Here is a 20746-nt window from a genome sequence, read left to right on the forward strand (position 1 = left end):
GGAACTGTAGGGAATTAATGGCGAGGCCAGAGCCGGTCGAAGCAGCGCTGCCGACGAGAACAGTGGCTAGACCACCGTTTTGGGATGGTTACACTCGTGGTCACCACGGACAAGGCGTGCTCTGGAGTTTTTACTGATGCTAGCTCATGTCTATCGCATAGTCTGTCGAAACTTGAGTGTTACTACGGTAAAGAAACGGGCAAAGACAAAGAGAGATGAGTAAACTAAGCTTCACAAGTTCGATGTTGCAAACTTGGCCACACTATAGAGATAAAACCAGAGGTGTGAAAAGGTAAACTTGATGTCTGGGAGGCTTAGGGTAACAAGGACTATGGTCCTGGAAGTTATGAGGTCATTAGGACAATGATTTAGCATAGTTGCAGTACAAATGCCAAATCTGGTCCAGAAACTAAATCATGAGGGAGCACTCACTAGGAGTGATGGATTGAGCTAAAATTTGGCAAAGCTTGATGATTTGGACATACAATGATGCTGTAAAAATTTCATACCAAATGGACTTGCCAAATTGGTACTTCCTTCGCAGCTATCATTTCTGTCCAAAAACCTGAGAAAAATCCTCAGGGCAAATGACTAATTGAAATGAGCCAAAATCTTGTGGAGATAGATCATATGGATAGGGGAAAGCCTGGGAATATTTTCAACCATAATGGAGCAAGATAAAATCCACTTGCTTCACAAACTGAAAAATTGGACAGAAACCAAGAATTTCTCCTATGCTCGCATAGTTCAATGAAATGGACTTAATTTAGGTGGAGGCTAATGATTTGAGATACTTGAGAGGATGGAAAAGTTTCATCCCATTTGGAAACTCTATGAAGGTACTTCCTTCACAAAGTTGTATCCTGGTCAGAAACTTTGAAAAATTGCACAGGGGGCTAGGGTGAATGGATTGAGCTCATATTTGGCATACATGGGTTATTTATCCATGTTAATCACCCTGCCAAATTGCAGCTCAATTGGAATTAGGAATAAAGCACTTCCTTTGCAAAATTTCAGAGAAGACAGAAATTTGCATTGGATCATGTGCCAAATTTTGAACTGTAGAATCATAAGATTAGGATGGAACTAGTGAATATATAGCAAGAACAAGCTCCACAATTTATGTGGTAATTTTCTCTGCTATAAAAATAAGAAAGGCAATTTTCCTAATTTAATTATGGCCAATATATTTGCCAGAGCTTGGATTAGGCATAAGTATCAACTCCACCAATTCTCATGACTTTAGGAGATGGCTAGCTATGCCTTTGGATTTTATTCCTCAGAAAGGCAAGAAAAGGAATAAATCACAATTCAAAAATATTGCATGGGACTTAGCAATATTTTTGCATATCCAAGGTTCAGAAAGATAGGAGGATCTCTGGGAAAAATTGGGAGGATCAACAGATCAAGGAAAATGATGGCTCCTTTGTAAGCACAAAGGACATATCCAAATTCCAAAAATTTGGAATTTAGGGTTTGAGAGGATTTGAGCTGATGCAAATGAGGTCTTGCCCACTGACAAAGACATGAGCAAGGTTTTGAAAGGTTGAAAATGACAAGAATCATCAGAGTCATCCAGCAAACTCAGGAGAAATTTTTTGAGAATGAGTGCCAGGAAGGAATAACAGCAAAAAAATTGAAAACCCAATTTTGGGGCTGTTACATCACCCTGGGAATAATGCTAGTACGTATTGTTTTGCATGTTCATCCAATGCCAGTGATACAAGAATTTGAACTAATCGAAATAAATTCATTCATACATGGTTGGATTTCATATAAACATGCCGGATTTCATTACATTTCATACATTCTTCAACTAAAAAGGGGTGCGTTGGAGGTTTAATTAATTAACCGAAGCTACCCACCTGTGTCCGGCTGAGCCGAACAGAAGCTTCAGTGACATAACTGCAGGTGCAGTTGCGTAACTGACATGTGGCTCAGATGCCTGTTGGGCCCACGTGTCAGTCAGCCAACTGCACCAGCAGTTAAGTAGAAGCAGCGTCCTTCTCCAACATAGCTCTCTGACTCCACGTCGCCGCCAAGAAGCTAACTGGCCGTGAGTGGTCAACCCGCCTAGCTTATCATAGCGATTGGGGCAACTTGGAGCCCAATGATCAGGATCCCCACATGACAAACACCTTTCTTCTTGTCATTCTTCTTCTTGAAGTTCGTGTGTTGCACAGCCTTGTTCTTCCCATCAAACTTGCCCTTGTTCTTGAACTTGTGGGGCTGGAAGTTCTTCTTCTATACCAGATTGGCACTAGATCCTCCCTCAATTCCTCAAGCACGTGTGTCCTTTGATCTCGCCTTTTCTTCCACATCAAGAGTGCCAATGAGATCCACGAAAGGAGGAAGCTTAGTGATGATACCTCCGGCAACAAACTTGTCCGATAGCATACAACTGAAGTGCTCAAGTTCTCTAGCAAATTACTGTATCTCATGAGCTTGCTCAACCACGGAGCGCTCTTCAATCATCCTGTAATCATAGAATTGCTCCATGATGTACAGCTCAGTGCCAGCAACCGGAGGGTAGCAGCGGTGGCCTTACTTGGACCCGAGCGGCGGCGACCTACCGTGTTCTACTCTTCCTCGTTTTCTATGTGGCGCGGCCTCGTTGGCAGCGGGGCGGGGCTTCGGCGGAGCCGGCGATGTCCTCTGTCTCGTTGCCGGCGGGCGGCGCCTCGGCGGAGCGGGGGAAATCCTCCCCCTCGTTTCCGGCAGGGTGGGTCCTCGGTGGAGCCAGCGGTGTCCTCTGCCTCGTTGTTGGCGCCGCGGGGCCTCGGTGGAGCAGGGCCTCGTCGACGCAGCGGAGCGGGGACTCGTCGGAGCCGGCATTGTCCTCTGCCTCGTCCTCGGTCTCGCCAAACAACGCCTCGCCCGCTTCATCGCCCTCTTTGTAGGCGGCCGCAGCCTCCGCCACCCGCATGCGGTACCGCCAGCGCTCGAGGCAGCCCTCGCGGGCGGAGCGATACGAGTCGAGCAGCGCCTCCTGCTCCGCCCGCTCCGCGGCGATCTGCTCCTCCGCCTGCAGGTGCTCCTGGAGGAGATGGTGGTTGTAGGCGGCGTCGGCCTGTGCCTCCCGGAACTGCTCCTCGCTTCTGCCTCACCGTGTCCATATATTGGGCACGGGCCTCGCCGATGGTCATGGTGCAATGCACCGGCGAGGATGGCGTGGAGGAGGGGGTTGGCGCCGGATCGTCGACTACCATGTTCTCCATTGGGACGTCGTCGTCCTCCGGCTGCCTGCCGGCCAGCCAGTCAGCAGCAATGCTGCCATCTCGTTGTGGTTCGTCGTCCGCCCGTCCCGAAAAGCGCTGGAGCGCGAGGAAGCCATGGTGGGCAGTAGTGGTGTGGACAGGACAATAGGAACGGATGCGGATGACTGCGGCTATGGCCGGCGCAGCAGTTTATATAGCAATGGTGGGCGGTGGAGGGACGGATGTGTGGTGCCGGAGTAGCCGCCTCGGCAACCGCGTATCATTAATGTGGGCGGCAGAAGGACAGACGGACGGCACTTGTGTCGTTTGAAGGCGGAGCAATCGCATGCACCGGGAAGCGGGGCGGGCGGCGTTGACCGTTTCGGGCGGAAAGCGCGCACGAGCGAGGGAGGCGGTCTGCGTGGGCCAGGGCAGTCAGACTCGTGCTTGGCAGCGGGTCTATCCAGCAGCCGGACATGCTGGCTCGCCAGCTACCTCGCTGAGCTGAGCGACGACAATCAAACGATCGACGTCGCTTCCGACCAGGAGCCGGCGCCACTGTCCAAGCCGGTTCATGCCGTGTTCACCATAGAGCAGGTGCGGCCGCACTTCGACGCCCTAATGGCGGAAGAGCTACCAGCGCAGGAGGACCTGTGCTGCTACCTCCGTCTCCTCAACGAGCACCGGTGAACAAGCGAACGACAATGCCGTCGCGGACATGTGGCCCTATGATCCTGGCTTCCTGAATGAGCAGCGGGCGCTGTATCAGACCATCTGTAGGGCGCGCGAGGCCCTCTCCGTCGTCCTTCGAGTTGTTGCGCTTGCCGTGGCGCCGCCGTCTCGCATTGTCAACATGTTCAATGGACATGAGGATGAGGAGATGACTTTACTTGGAGAGGATGATAGTGGGGACCCACCAGGGCCATAGCCGCATGTACACAAGTGCCTCCTTATTAGTATATAAAACTATAATTTTTTTTGCTTCCTCCTGGTTTCCTGACATCACAGTCCCACACCATTGTCAACCTATGTAGTCAATAAATGAGAGAATTGCACAAGAAGCGGCCGACAGCTGGGACCAAGCAGCTCGAGCAGTATTTGCGTTTTTGAGGTGTGAGCACTGCAGAGTTTTTCTTGAGTGATGTTTAGCCCAGATATTAATTTTTCTCCTCTGAACAACAACAAAAACATCGCTGCACTATTAACTCGGCGGGTTGTGGCCCGTCTAGCCCAGGCCAGATATCCAGCCCAGATATTAATTTTTTTCAAGCTGAAAATGGCTAGCCCAGCTATATTTTTTTAGGAATACCCAGGCAAGGTCAAGTTGTTATTCTCCTCCCCGCTGGGCTGCAAATCTTTCCTAGGAGGGATGCATTAGGCTTAACAAGAAAATGGGCTTTAAGAAATAATAAATGGGATGTAATTATAAAAACTGGGCAGTAACTATAAAAAATGCACCAAACACGCAATTACTTTATAAAATATTATTTTTGGATATTGAAAATTTTAATTTCATTAATTGTTGCGAGCGCAATGTTTCATTCGATTTTTACGTAATATAAATTTATATTGAAATTATATTTAATCTGACTAGTAATTTCGGGATAAAAATATTTCGGATCCCATCAAAATGTGGGAAATTTTTATTGAATTCTGTTTTGAACGGTTGGTTGAAATGGATTGTACTTTTAACAAACTGTAAATGGGCTGTAGTAAATTCCATTAGAATTCAAAAATTGGCTGCACATTCTTACAAATCTCAGATGGGTTATAAGTTCTCTGCCATACACTTGTGGCCTTACTAAGTTGATGCGTCCCCTCAAAAAAAAGAGTTGACGTGTATGCAAGGCTTTGTCAACTTATAGTCAACACACGGTTCTAGCAGCAGTGGCCGTTGGATGTCCATCCAACGGATGCCGTGCTTCTTCTTCAATCTCGGATATTCTAGCTTCACCCACCCAAAAAATGATTCCTCCCCCTGACATCTGGGGCGCACCGTTTCGGAAGCTGACCTGTGGGCCTACTAAGTTGACGCGTACCAAGGGCTTTGTCAACTTAGTCAATATAAACGATTCTAGCTGCAGTGACCGTATGATGTCCATCCAACGGCCGTCGTGCTTCTTCAACCTCTGGTCTTCTTGCTCCAGCCGCCCAAAGCAGCGCCGGTCGTGCCGCCTGCTCCTGCCTCCTGTGGCCGGCTGTGCTGCCACGGAGGCCTCACCGCCCCCTCACTCCCACCGCTGGCCAGGCCATCCCTCCACTCACCCACACCCCCTGTTATTCTGCGGTGACGGCAGCCTCACACCGCAGCCGAACCAGTGAACCCTCGTACTCCTCTCCGCGTGGGTATCCACTGCCGCGTCTTTCCCAGATCCGTGTCGTCCCCTTCCTAGGCCTCGCCGTCGTCCACCGCCGTGGTGCTCTCGGCGTGGCGTGGTCAATGTGGTCAACGACCGACTTCCATCGGAAGAGTACTATATGTGGAGAGGCTGACAGCTGGGTCCACGGCCGCAGCAAGGAAGTGCCTTCTTATTACGCGCAAAATAATTATTTCTCCACCTGACAGCGGGGACCCACCGGACGAGCCACCGTATTTCATGAAAAACGTTTCCCCCTGTCTGCTGGGACCCACCAGCTACATCTTCGCACGCAAGGAAGTGCGTCCGGGCAAAAAAACGATTCGCCACCTGACTGCTGGGACCCACCAGCTACATCTTCGCACGCAAGGAAGTACCTGACAGTCGGGACCCACCTGGTCGAAGCGTACGTAGCGTTGCCATTCTGGTCGCAAACGTGTACGTACATACTGGTCGATGTAGAGGCGCACACGTGTCGTAGTAGAGGCGTGCACGTAGCATGTACACATACGTACACCGGCCAGGGTGCAAGAAAGTAAATCCGGCCACGTACGTACATGCTTGTGTACATGGCTGGGTCGGAACGGAGAAACAGCGTCATTACGTATAGCAGCCAGGGTGCAAGAAAGTAAATACGGCCGCGTACGTACAGGCTCGTGTATATGGCTGGGTCGGAACGGAGAAACAGCGTCATCGTCGTGTTCATGGGGAGCCAACCGGCTGGGTCGGAACGGAATGCGTCCTCGTGTTCATCGGGAGGGCTTGGAAGAAACAACCGATGGAAACGAGGCCTGGCGTACCGCAGAACGGAGGAAACGGCCTTGTGTTTGACCGGCCACGGTCGAAACGGGATCCTGTTCATCGGGAGGGGTTTGGCGTATCGCAAAACGGAGGAAACGGACCTCCTACGGTCGAAACAGGGTCCTGTTGATCGGGAGGGGTGTGGCGTACCGCAAAACGGAGGAAAAAGACTTGTGTTGGAGCGCTACGGTCGAAACAGGCGTCCTGTTCATCGGGAGGGGTGTGGCGTAACGCAAAACGGAACTCCACGGGACACTGTTCATCTCCACCGTCGACCCCCTCCAGCCTCCACGGGCTACTGTTCATCCACCGTCGACCTCCTCCAGCCTCCACCTGCGACTGTTCATCCACGGGGCTCCTGTTCATCCAGCCTCCACCGTGCGCTACTCCACCGGCTACGGTTCAACCAGCCCTCTCCACGGGCTCCTGTTCAACCACCCCTCCACGGGCTACTTTTCATCCAGCCCTCCATCATCTACTGTTCATCCAGCCCTCCACGGGGTGGTCCTGTTCATCCAGCCCTCCATGGGGTCCTGTTCATCCAGCCCCAACCGGCTCGATCGATCGGGGTCCTGTTCATCCAGAGGCAACACCACGAGGTCCTGTTCATCCACCTCCACCTAGAACTGTTCATCCAAACCCCCCAGCAACGCTCACAGTTCATCCAGAGGCAGCATCGATCGGCTTAAGTCAGCAGCAGTAGCGAAGGAATCGCTCGATCGGGTTCAGTTAACAGCCATCGATCGATCACTCGGGTTTAGTAATGCGTAGCCTGCAGTGCAATCGCTCGGGTTCAGTTAGAGCCCAACGCCTCACTCGGGTTCAGTTAGAGCCCAACGCCTCGCACCCATGCGCGTGCGTGTATGAGAGAAACGCGCATCGTTCGGCCCCGACCACCCACCGTAACCGGGAACACCCTGATATTTTCCTCGCCCTCGCTTCTACCACGGTTTTTTCCGTCATGGAGGGCCCAAAGGATGTCATGCAGCTGCGTCTCCGGCCCGCCCAGGACAAAAAGCCCATTTTGTCATGATTTTTTGTCATAGAAGTAGGAGCCCACCACATCTATGATGATACAGGGTTTTTTCACAATTATCATCATAGAAGTGTCATAAGTATGACAGAAAAAAATTTCGTTCCGCCCAAAATGTCACGGATGTGTCTTTTTTTGTAGTGTACAGAATTGCGGGAAAGTGAATGCTCTTTATTCTTCCTTGTCTCACTCTCCTATTTTCACCGTAACAAAGTATAGTCAAGAAAGACTCGAACTCAGCTTTGGTGGCTCATCAAGCGAACCCCAAAATGGAAGTTTGCAATGGCAAGCAAAATTCTCCAGTGGAATAGTAAATGGATTATCATAAAGCATAAATGGCACCCTAGACTCACGTGGAAAATATTTAAATCCTTTAACAAATGATTCAGTGAGAAGTTGGCGTTGTTCACACTTATCTGAAAGGTAGGGACCGAGACCGGCATTGTGAACATATTGCTCAAATTCCTCCTTGATGCCCACACGCACCATATATTCATCACAAGGCTATAAGCATGTTTTGGTGGCGGCATCTCGCGTGGAACTTTCACTTGGTTCAACATAAGACCGGCGAGCAAAACTGTCACTAGAACATGCCCCCGAGGATGATCTCCTCGAAGAACTCCTTCCAAATAGGTTCATCATGTCCGTGTACAATTTTCCTAAAATAAAATTTTTTGGGGTGACAAAAATTTGTCAACAAAACTTTATAAAACTGATAGAAACTACTCATAAGGATGCATAGAGGCCATATCAAGCATTCAAACTACTTAGAACACTCAGAATTCCACATGCAAGCACATCTACAGTAGCACCAAGAGTAGCTAATTATTCAAAGTATAAACCACTAAAGCAAAAACTAATTGGACAAATGGTGGAGTCACATACCAAGCAACAATCCCCAAAACAGTTTTGGAAACGGAGCTTCGAGCAAAGAGATCGAAATCCGCGGGTTTGAGCTCAAGAACACGGGAGAGAGAGCAATGGAGATTTTTTTTCTGGAGGTAAGTGATGATGTGGGATGAAGAGGTAAGTGAGGGGGCCCACGTGGGAACCACAACCCACCAGGGCGCGCCTGGGGGTCCTGCTCATCCAGAGGCAACACCACGGGGTCCTGTTCATCCACCCCGACCTGGAACTGTTCATCCAAACCCCCCCAGCAACGCTCACTGTTCATCCAGAGGCAGCATCGATCGGCTTCAGTTAGCAGCAGTAGCGAAGGAATCGCTCGATCGGGTTCAGTTAACAACCATCGATCGATCGCTCGGGTTCAGTAACGCATAGCCTCCAGTGCAATCGCTCGGGTTCAGTTAGAGCCCAACGCCTCGCTCGGGTTCAGTTAGAGCCCAACGCCTCGCACCCACGCGCGTGCGTGTATGAGAGAAACATGCATCGCTCGGCCCCGACCACCCACCGTAACCGGGAACACCCCGATATTTTCCTCGCCCTCACTTCTACCACGGTTTTTTCCATCATGGACGGCCCAAAGAATGTCATGCAGCTGCGTCTCCGGCCCGCCCAGGACGAAAAGCCCATTTTGTCATAGAAGTAGGAGCCCACCACATCTATGATGATACCGGGTTTTGTCACAATTATCATCATAGAAGTGTCACGAGTATGACAGAAAAAAAATCGTTCGGCCCAAAATGTCACGGATGTGTCTTTTTTGTAGTGTACAGAATTGCGGGAAAGTGAATGCTCTTTATTCTTCCTTGTCTCACTCCCCTATTTTCACCGTAACAAAGTATAGTCAAGAAAGACTCGAACTCGGCCTTTGGTGGCTCATCAAGCGAACCCCAAAATGGAAGTTTGCAATGGCAAGCAAAATTCTCCAGTGGAATAGTAAATGGATTATCATAAAGCATAAATGGCACCCTAGACTCACGTGGAAAATATTTAAATTCTTTAACAAATGATTCAGTGAGAAGTTGGCGTTGTTCACACTTATCTGAAAGGTAGGGACCGAGACCGGCATTGTGAACATATTGCTCAAATTCCTCCTTGATGCCCACACGCACCATATATTCATCACAAGGCTATAAGCATGTTTTGGTGGCGGCATCTCGCGTGGAACTTTCACTTGGTTCAACATAAGACCGGCGAGCAAAACTGTCACTAGAACATGCCCCCGAGGATGATCTCCTCGAAGAACTCCTTCCAAATAGGTTCATCATGTCCGTGTACAATTTTCCTAAAATAAAATTTTTTGGGGTGACAAAAATTTGTCAACAAAACTTTATAAAACTGATAGAAACTACTCATAAGGATGCATAGAGGCCATATCAAGCATTCAAACTACTTAGAACACTCAGAATTCCACATGCAAGCACATCTACAGTAGCACCAAGAGTAGCTAATTATTCAAAGTATAAACCACTAAAGCAAAAACTAATTGGACAAATGGTGGAGTCACATACCAAGCAACAATCCCCAAAACAGTTTTGGAAACGGAGCTTCGAGCAAAGAGATCGAAATCCGCGGGTTTGAGCTCAAGAACACGGGAGAGAGAGCAATGGAGATTTTTTTTCTGGAGGTAAGTGATGATGTGGGATGAAGAGGTAAGTGAGGGGGCCCACGTGGGAACCACAACCCACCAGGGCGCGCCTGGGGGTCCTGCTCATCCAGAGGCAACACCACGGGGTCCTGTTCATCCACCCCGACCTGGAACTGTTCATCCAAACCCCCCCAGCAACGCTCACTGTTCATCCAGAGGCAGCATCGATCGGCTTCAGTTAGCAGCAGTAGCGAAGGAATCGCTCGATCGGGTTCAGTTAACAACCATCGATCGATCGCTCGGGTTCAGTAACGCATAGCCTCCAGTGCAATCGCTCGGGTTCAGTTAGAGCCCAACGCCTCGCTCGGGTTCAGTTAGAGCCCAACGCCTCGCACCCACGCGCGTGCGTGTATGAGAGAAACATGCATCGCTCGGCCCCGACCACCCACCGTAACCGGGAACACCCCGATATTTTCCTCGCCCTCACTTCTACCACGGTTTTTTCCATCATGGACGGCCCAAAGAATGTCATGCAGCTGCGTCTCCGGCCCGCCCAGGACGAAAAGCCCATTTTGTCATAGAAGTAGGAGCCCACCACATCTATGATGATACCGGGTTTTGTCACAATTATCATCATAGAAGTGTCACGAGTATGACAGAAAAAAAAATCGTTCGGCCCAAAATGTCACGGATGTGTCTTTTTTGTAGTGTACAGAATTGCGGGAAAGTGAATGCTCTTTATTCTTCCTTGTCTCACTCCCCTATTTTCACCGTAACAAAGTATAGTCAAGAAAGACTCGAACTCGGCCTTTGGTGGCTCATCAAGCGAACCCCAAAATGGAAGTTTGCAATGGCAAGCAAAATTCTCCAGTGGAATAGTAAATGGATTATCATAAAGCATAAATGGCACCCTAGACTCACGTGGAAAATATTTAAATCATTTAACAAATGATTCAGTGAGAAGTTGGCGTTGTTCACACTTATCTGAAAGGTAGGGACCGAGACCGGCATTGTGAACATATTGCTCAAATTCCTCCTTGATGCCCACACGCACCATATATTCATCACAAGGCTATAAGCATGTTTTGGTGGCGGCATCTCGCGTGGAACTTTCACTTGGTTCAACATAAGACCGGCGAGCAGAACTGTCACTAGAACATGCCCCCGAGGATGATCTCCTCGAAGAACTCCTTCCAAATAGGTTCATCATGTCCGTGTACAATTTTCCTAAAATAAATTTTTTTTGGGGTGACAAAAATTTGTCAACAAAACTTTATAAAACTGATAGAAACTACTCATAAGGATGCATAGAGGCCATATCAAGCATTCAAACTACTTAGAACACTCAGAATTCAACATGCAAGCACATCTACAGTAGCACCAAGAGTAGCTATCTATTCATAGTATAAACCTCTAAAGCAAAAACTAATTGGACAAATGGTGGAGTCACATACCAAGCAACAATCCCCCAAAACAGTTTTGGAAACGGAGCTTCGAGCAAAGAGATCGAAATCCGCGGGTTTGAGCTCAAGAACACGGCAGAGAGAGCAATGGAGATTTTTTTTCTGGAGGTAAGTGATGATGTGGGATGAAGAGGTAAGTGAGGGGGCCCACGTGGGGACCACAACCCACCAGGGCGCGCCTGGGGGTCCTGCTCATCCAGAGGCAACACCACGGGGTCCTGTTCATCCACCCCCACCTGGAACTGTTCATCCAAACCCCCCCAGCAACGCTCACTGTTCATCCAGAGGCAGCATCGATCGGCTTCAGTTAGCAGCAGTAGCAAAGGAATCGCTCGATCGGGTTCAGTTAACAGCCATCGATCGATCGCTCGGGTTCAGTAATGCATAGCCTGCAGTGCAATCGCTCGGGTTCAGTTAGAGCCCAACGCCTCGCTCGGGTTCAGTTAGAGCCCAACGCCTCGCACCCACGCGCGTGCGTGTATGAGAGAAACATGCATCGCTCGGGCCCGACCACCCACCGTAACCGGGAACACCCCGATATTTTCCTCGCCCTCACTTCTACCACGGTTTTTTCCATCATGGACGGCCCAAAGAATGTCATGCAGCTGCGTCTCCGGCCCGCCCAGGACGAAAAGCCCATTTTGTCATGATTTTTTGTCATAGAAGTAGGAGCCCACCACATCTATGAAGGTACCGGGTTTTTTCACAATTATCATCATAGAAGTGTCATAAGTATGACAGAAAAAAAAATCGTTCGGCCCAAAATGTCACGGATGTGTCTTTTTTTGTAGTGTACAGAATTGCGGGAAAGTGAATGCTCTTTATTCTTCCTTGTCTCACTCCCCCATTTTCACCGTAACAAAGTCTAGTCAAGAAAGACTCGAACTCGTCCTTTGGTGGCTCATCAAGCAAACCCCAAAATAGAAGTTTGCAATGGTAAGCAAAATTCTCCAGTGGAATAGTAAATGGATTATCATAAAGCATAAATGGCACCCTAGACTCACGTGGAAAATATTTAAATCCTTTAACAAATGATTCAGTGAGAAGTTGGCGTTGTTCACACTTATCTGAAAGGTAGGGACCGAGACCGGCATTGTGAACATATTGCTCAAATTCCTCCTTGATGCCCACACGCTCCATATATTCATCACAAGGCTATAAGCATGTTTTGGTGGCGGCATCTCGCGTGGAACTTTCACTTGGTTCAACATAAGACCGGCTAGCAGAACTGTCACTAGAACATGCCCCCGAGGATCATCTCCTCGAAGAACTCCTTCCAAATAGGTTCATCATGTCCGCGTACAATTTTCTGAAAATAAAATTTTTGGGGTGACAAAAATTTGTCAACAAAACTTTATAAAACTGATAGAAACTACTCATAAGGATGCATAGAGGCCATATCAAGCATTCAAACTACTTAGAACACTAAGAATTCAACATGCAAGCACATCTACAGCAGCACCAAGAGTAGCTAATTATTCAAAGTATAAACCAATAAAGTAAAAACTAATTGGACAAATGGTGGAGTCACATACCAAGCAACAATCCCCCAAAACAGTTTCGGAAACAGAGCTTCGAGCAAAGAGATCGAAATCCACGGGTTTGAGCTCAAGAACACGGGAGAGAGAGCAATGGAGATTTTTTTCTGGATGTAAGTGATGATGTGGGATGAAGAGATAAGTGAGGGGACCCACGTGGGGACCACAACCCACCAGGGCGCGCCTGGGGGTCCTGTTCATCCAGAGGCAACACCACGGGGTCCAGTTCATCCACCCCACCTGGAACTGTTCATCCAAACCCCCAGCAACACTCACTGTTCATCCAGAGGCATCATCGATCGGATTCAGTTAGCAGCAGTAGCGAAGGAATCGCTCGATCGGGTTCAGTTAACAGCCATCGATCGATCGCTCGGGTTCAGTAACGCATAGCCTGTAGTGCAATCGCTCGGGTTCAGTTAGAGCCCAACGCCTCGCACCCACGCGCGTGCGTGTATGAGAGAAACGCGCATCGCTCGGCCCCGACCACCCACCGTAACCGGGAACACCCCGATATTTTCCTCGCCACGGTTTTTTCCGTCATGGACGGCCCAAAGAATGTCATGCAGCTGCGTCTCCGGCCCGCCTAGGACGAAAAGCCCATTTTGTCATGATTTTTTGTCATAAAAGTAGGAGCCCACCACATCTATGATGATACCGGGTTTGGTCACAATTATCATCATAGAAGTGTCATAAGTATGACAGAAAAAAAATTCGTTCGGCCCAAAATGTCACGGATGTGTCTTTTTTGTAGTGTACAGAATTGCGGGAAAGTGAATGGTCTTTATTCTTCCTTGTCTCACTCCCCTATTTTCACCGTAACAAAGTCTAGTCAAGAAAGACTCGAACTCAGCCTTTGGTGGCTCATCAAGCAAACCCCAAAATGGAAGTTTGCAATGGTAAGCAAAATTCTCCAGTGGAATAGTAAATGGATTATCATAAAGCATAAATGGCACCCTAGACTCACGTGGAAAATATTTAAATCCTTTAACAAATTATTCAGTGAGAAGTTGGCGTTGTTCACACTTATCTGAAAGGTAGGGACCGAGACCGGCATTGTGAACATATTGCTCAAATTCCTCCTTGATGCCCACACGCACCATATATTCATCACAAGGCTATAAGCATGTTTTGGTGGCGGCATCTCGCGTGGAACTTTCACTTGGTTCAACATAAGACCGGCGAGCAGAACTGTCACTAGAACATGCCCCCGAGGATCATCTCCTGGAAGAACTCCTTCCAAATAGGTTCATCATGTCCGCGTACAATTTTTTGAAAATAAAATTTTTTGGGGTGACAAAAATTTGTCAACAAAACTTTATAAAACTGATAGAAACTACTCATAAGGATGCATAGAGGCCATATCAAGCATTCAACCTACTTAGAACACTAAGAATTCAACATGCAAGCACATCTACAGCAGCACCAAGAGTAGCTAATTATTCAAAGTATAAACCACTAAAGCAAAAACTAATTGGACAAATGGTGGATTCAGATACCAAGCAACAATCCCCCAAAACAGTTTCGGAAACGGAGCTTCGAGCAAAGAGATCGAAATCCGCGGGTTTGAGCTCAAGAACACGGGAGAGAGAGCAATGGAGATTTTTTTCTGGAGGTAAGTGATGATGTGGGATGAAGAGGTAAGTGAGGGGGCCCACGTGGGGACCACAACCCACCAGGGCGCGCCTGGGGGTCCTGGCATGCCCAGGTGGGTTGTGCCCACCTGGTGCACCTCCCTCTTATATTATTTGCACCAGAAATTCAGAAATATTGAAAAAAAAATCATGTTCAATTTTCAGGGCATTCTGAGAACTTTATTTTTGGGTCATTTTTTTATTGCACGAGAAATTCATAAAACAGACAAAACATGGCATTTTATTTTACTTAACTAGTAAAAATAGAAAACCACTCAAAAATGATTCATTAATAAGGTTGATCAGGTGTTATTAACAACCACTTTCGATTAGCATGAAACCGAAGAACTTCCGTAAATCACTAAGTTACCTCAATGAAGATATGAATGTCCCCAACAATAGGCATTTCATATTTCTTTTTGACAGTAGGTAGAGGTATTTGAGAACTTCCAATAGTGATTGTCAGAGATTTCTGAATAACATTAATACCATTCACTTGGAATTGTTTCTTCAGAAAGTGCACCGTATGCTCATTGCCATTAATATGAAAAGTGATCTTGCTTTTATTGCAATCAATAATAGCCCCTGTAGTATTCAAGAAGGGTCTACCAAGGTTAATCGACATGTTGTCATCCTCGGGCATCTCAAGTATAACAAAGTCAGTCAAAATAGTAACATTAGCAACAACAACGGGCACATCCTCACAGATACCGATAGGTATGGCAGTTTTGTCAGCCATTTGCAAAGATATTTCAGTAGGTGTGAGTTTATTCAAATCAAGTCTTTTATATAAATAGAAAGGCATAACACTAACAATAACTCCTAAATCACACAAAGCAGTTTTCACATAATTCTGTTTGATAGAGCAAGGTATAGTTGGTATTCCCGGATCTCCAAGTTTTTTAGGCACTCCATCTTTGAAAGTATAATTAGCAAGCTTCGTGGAGATTTCAGCTTTCGGTATTTTTCTCTTATTTGTGATGATGTCTTTCATGTACTTTGCATAAGGAAGCATTTTTAAGATATCAGTCAAGCGAGTACGCAAAAAGACTGGCCTCAGCATTTCAGCAAAGCGTTCAAATTCTTCATCATCTTTCTTTTTAGTTGACTTGGGTGGAAAAAGGCATAGGTTTTTTAACCCACGGTTCTCTTTCTTTACCGTGTTTCCTAGCCATAAAGTCTCTTTTATCATATCTTTTATTCTTAGGTTGTGGGTTATCATGATCAACAGCTGGTTCTATCTCAACATCATTATTTGGTTCTTTATCGTTATTTGGTTGAGTGTCTTCATGAACCTCATCATTATATTTTTCATTGTCACTAGGTGAGCGTTCATTACCAGATTGAGTTTCAGCATCAGAGATAGAAGTTTCATTTTCATTATCAGGAGGTTTTTCTACTTCAGGTTCACTAGAAGTATGCAAAGTCCTATCATTTTTCTTCTTCCTTTTCTTTTTAGAAGGACTAGGTGCACTAGTGTTATTTCTTTGTGAGTCTTGTTCAATTCTTTTTGGGTGTCCCTCAGGATAAAGTGGTTCCTGAGTCATTTTACCTCCTCTAGTTGCAACTCTAACAGCAAAGTCATGCATATTATTATTCATTTCATCAAGTAATTCTCTTTGAGATTTAGCAACTTGTTCTAACTAGGTTTGTACCATAGAAGCATGTTTTCCAACACCTCTAACATCATTTGAATTTCTAAATAACAAGTCACTCAAGCGAGCAATCATATCAGAATTGTATTTCAATTGTTTCATAACATTTGCATTGAAGTGATCTTGTTTTCTAATGTAGTTTTCAAACTCATAAAGGCATTGGCTAGGATGCATATTGTGAGGATTATCATTTTCATTGAACTTCATAAGAGAATTTACCTCTACCACCTTAGGCATTGGTGCGTATTAAGCCCATGTATTTCTTCAATAGGAGGTAAATTTTTAACATCCTCAACTTTAATACCTTTTTCCTTCATAGATTTCTTTGCCTCTTGCATATCTTCAGGACTGAGATATAATATACCCCTCTTCTTCGGACTGGATTTAGCCGGTGGTTCAATGAGAGTCTAATCATCATAATTTTTCAATATATTATTCAATAACTCTTCAGCTTGTCCAACAGTTCGTTCCCTGAAAACACAACCAGCACAACTATCTAGGAAGTCCCTAGAAGCATCAGTTAGTCCATTATAGAAGATACCAAGTATTTCATTTTTCTTAAGAGGATGATCAGGCAAAGCATTAAGTAATTGGCAAAGCCTCCCCCAAGCTTGTGGGAGACTCTCTTCTTTAGTGTGCACAAAGTTAAATATTTCCTGTAAGGCAGCTTGTTTCTTATGAGCAGGGAAATATTTTTTAGAGAAGTAATAAATCATATCCTGGGGACTACGCACACAACCAGGGGCAAGAGTATTGTACCAAGCTTTAGCATCACCCTTTAATGAGAAAGTAAATAATTTGAGAATAAAGTAGTAGCGAGTTTTCTCATCATGAGTAAAAAGGGTGGCTATATCATTCAACTTAGTAAGATGTGCCACAACAGTTTCAGTTTCATAACCACGGAAAGGATCAGATTCAACCAAAGTAATCAACTCTGGGTCGACAGAGAATTCATAATCCTTCTCATCAATAAAGATAGGTGAAGTAGCAAACTTAGGATCACACTTCACTCTAGCATTCAGAGATTTTTCTTTATACCTGCATAGTAATTTTTCTAGATCATCTCTATCCTTACAAGCAAGAGTATCTCTAGTTGTATCCTCATTCATAACATAACCTTCCCATTCCTTAGGCAATTCATATCTAGGAAGTCTAGTTCTAGCAGGTGTTTCAGGAGTTTCAGTTTCAAGCTCATCATCAGATTCAACAACATCATGTTGTATTACTCTAGCAATTTGTTCATCAAGAAATTCACCAAGTGGCACATCATCATTATCAAGAAAGGTACTAGCATCATCATAAGCATCATTCATAGTAGAAGTAGCATCGTCAATAACTTGCAACATATTAGAGTTGATAGCATGTGGTGGTGTTGCAAGTTTACTCAAAACAGAAGGTGAATCTAAAGTATAACTAGATGGCAGTTCCTTACCTCCCCTCGTCTTTGAGGGAAATATCTTAGTCTTTCCATCCTTCAGATTCTTCATAGTGATAATACAATAATAATCCCAAGTGACTCAACAAATATAGCTATGCTCCCCGGCAACGGCGCCAGAAAAAGGTCTTGATAACCCACAAGTATAGGGGATCGCAACAGTTTTCGAGGGTAGAGTATTCAACCCAAATTTATAGATTCGACACAAGGGGAGCCAAAGAATATTTGAAGGTATTAGCAGCTGAGTTGTCAATTCAACCACACCTGGAGATTAATTATCTGCAGCAAAGTGATCAGTAGCAAAGTAGTTTGATAGTTTTGGTAGTAGTAACAGCAGCAACGGTAACAGTAACAGTGATACTAGTAATTTTGTAGCAAGTGTAACAGTGATGATAGCAGTAGTAACTTAGCAGAAACAATATAAGATAAATTCGTAGGCATTGGATCGGTGACTTGTTGGATGATATTCATCATGAGACAGTTATAACCTAGGGCGATACGGCACTAGCTCCAGTACATCGATACAATGTAGGCATGTATTCCGTAAATAGTCATACGTGCTTTATTAAAAGAACTTGCATGACATCTTTTGTCCTACCCTCCCGTGGCAGCGGGGTCCATATTGGAAACTAAGGGATATTAAGGCCTCCTGTTAATAGAGAACCGGAACAAAGCATTAACACATAGTGAATACATGAACTCCTCAAACTACGGTAATCACCGGAAAGTCCCGGTTATTGTCACTCCGGGGTTACCTGATCATAACACATAGTAGGTGACTACAACTTGCAAGATCGGATCTAGAACATGGATATAATGATAATAACATACACGGTTCAGATATGAGTCCATGGCACCCGGGCCCAAAGTGATAAGGATTAAGCATAGCAAAGTCATAGCAACATCAGTCTAAGAACATAGTGGATACTAGCGATCAAGCCCTAACAAAACTAACGCGATTACATGATGAATCTCATCCAACTCCTCACCGACCAGCGAGCCTACAAAGGAATTACTCACTCCCGGTGGGGAGTATTATGTAATTGGCGATGGAGAAGGGTTGGTGATGATGAAGAACGAAGATCCCCCTCTCTAGAGCCCCAAACGGACTCCAGATCTGGGCTCCCGATGAAGAACAGGAGGTGACGACGGCTCCGTCTCCTGGATCGCGATAATTCTTTCTCCTTCATGTTTTCTCCGAAAATAGGATTTCATAGTGTTGGTTTGAGGGTCAGCGGGGCCACCAGTTAGGTACAACCCACCTGGGCGCGCCAGGAGAGGGGGCGCGCCCTTGTGGGTTGTGCCCACCCAGGTGCCCCTCTCCGGCAGGTCTTGGCTCTAGAAATTCTCTTTTATTATATAAATATTCCTCGCGATGTTTCGTTCCATTATGAGAACTTTTATTTCTGCACAAAAACAACACCATGGTAGTTCTACTAGAAACAGCGTCAGTCCGGGGTTAGTTTCATTCAAATCATGCAAATTAGAGTCCAAAGCAGGAGGAAAAGCGTGAGAAAAAGTAGATACGTTGGAGACGTATCACGCCTCTTTGCTCTATAAATACCCCAATATTCCAGAAACCCTAGGGGAGTCGATGAAATATTCATCCAGCCGCCGCAGAGTCTAGATGCACCAGATCCAATCTAGACACCATCTCGGATGGGGTTCACCACCACCATTGGTGCCTCTCCGATGATGCGTGAGTAGTTCTTTGTAGACGTTCGGGTCCGTAGTTAGTAGCTAGATGGCTTTCTCTCTCTCGCTGAATTCTCAATACAATGGTCTCTTGGAGATCCATATGATGTAACTCTTTTGCGGTGTGTTTGTTGGGATCTGATGAACTTCGAGTTTATGATCAGTTATATCTTTCTATATCCATGAAAGTTATTTGAGTTTCTTTGATCTCTTATGTGCATGATTACTTTAGCCTCGTATTTCTTCTCCGATATTTGGGTTTTGTTTGGCCAACTTGATCTATTTATCTTGCAATGGGAAGAGGTGCTTTGTAGTGGGTTCGATCTTACGGTGCTTGATCCCAGTGACAGAAAGGGAAACGACACGTATGTATCGTTGCTACTAAGGATAAAACGATGGGGTCTATCTCTACATAAATGGATCTTGTCTACATCATGTCATCGTTCTTATTGCATTACTCCGTTTCTCCATGAACTTTATACACTAGATGCATGCTGGATAGCGGTCGATGTGTGGAGTAATAGTAGTAGATGCAGGCAGAAGTCGGTCTACTAATCTTGGACGAGATGCCTATATAATGATCATTGCCTAGATATCGTCATGATTATTTGAAGGTCTATCAATTGCCCAACAGTAATTTGTTTACCCACCGTTTGCTATTTTTCTCGAGAGAAGCCACTAGTGAAATCTATGGCCCTCGGGTCTTCTTTCTCATATATTTGCCTTTGCGATCTACTTTTTCCTTGCATTTATTTTCAGATCTATTAAACCAAAAATACGAAAATACATTGCTGCACTTTATTTTATTTGCGATCTATTTAGTCAATCTATTACAACCTTCTCTCGTTCGCACGCCATTTCTGGCGCCGCTACTCGAAAGGGATTGACTACCCCTTTAACACGTCAGGTTACGAGGTGTTGTTATTTGCGTGCAGGGGCTATTTACGTTGTGTTGCTTGGTTCTCCTACTGGTTCGATAACCTTGGTTTCATATCTGAGGGAAATACCTACCGCCACTGTGCAGCATCATCCCTTCCTCTTTGGGGAAATACCGACGTAGCTTCAAGCGACATCAAAAGGAATTTCTGGCGCCGTTGCCGGGGAGGATCTTCAACACATATCAGGTTCCTAATCACAAATCTCATCTCCTTGCAATTTACATTATTTGCCATTTGCCTCTCGTTTTCCTCTCCCCCACTTCACAAAAATTTGCCGTTTTATTCGCCTCTCTTTTCCGTTCGCCATTTTCTCGTCGGATCTGTTTTTGAGTGCAATCTTGTTGTGTGGTCATCATGACTCAAGAGAACACCAAGTTATGTGATTTCTCAAATACCAACAACAATGATTTTTTTGGCACTCTGCTTGCTCCTCCCGCCACTAGTGCGGAGACTTGCGATATTAATACTGCTTTGTTGAATCTTGTTATGAAAGATCAAATTTTTGGTACTCC

The sequence above is a fragment of the Aegilops tauschii genome, chromosome 7 (genome assembly GCF_002575655.3).
Source record: "Aegilops tauschii subsp. strangulata cultivar AL8/78 chromosome 7, Aet v6.0, whole genome shotgun sequence".
Lineage (NCBI taxonomy): Eukaryota > Viridiplantae > Streptophyta > Magnoliopsida > Poales > Poaceae > Aegilops > Aegilops tauschii.